Below are 523 nucleotides of genomic sequence, written 5' to 3'. Positions count from 1 at the left end.
TCTTTGTCAATTTAAAAGTTCCTCGAGTGCAAGGAAACACCACACATGCAGTCAACTGTGTGCACATGTAGTTTAGGCAACACGCTATGCAACATTTACTAGGCCTATTTACAGTAAAACAGTTTTGTGCAAGAGAAAAAGTGCATTTGCATCTCCTGATTACAGCACATCTTTCTGTACTTATAGTTGGAACATAACTGATAAAAAAAGTTATTTATATGACAGATCAATGTGAGAGAAGTGAATGTACTCCTTCCCCATCATAAACACAGCTCTACTAAACAGAAAAAGTTCATTAAAAGGAGTAATATCAGCTCTGCTGTACAGTGTGACTTACCTTTCCAAAGGGTTGCTATGGAAATGTACAGGGACTCTGTCAATGTTCTAGTTCTGCTTCAGTTCTCTTGTTTGGTTATGATTTTGTTTTTAAATAAAAACATTGATGGACTGTAACTAAGTGCATTTCCTTAAGTGTGTGTGTGTGTGTGTGTGTGTGTGTGTGTGTGTGTGTGTGTGTGTGTGT

Source organism: Etheostoma spectabile, chromosome 8, assembly GCF_008692095.1.
Source record: "Etheostoma spectabile isolate EspeVRDwgs_2016 chromosome 8, UIUC_Espe_1.0, whole genome shotgun sequence".
Lineage (NCBI taxonomy): Eukaryota > Metazoa > Chordata > Actinopteri > Perciformes > Percidae > Etheostoma > Etheostoma spectabile.
The sequence above is the reverse complement of the archived record's forward strand: the minus strand, read 5'-3'. Positions refer to the sequence as shown.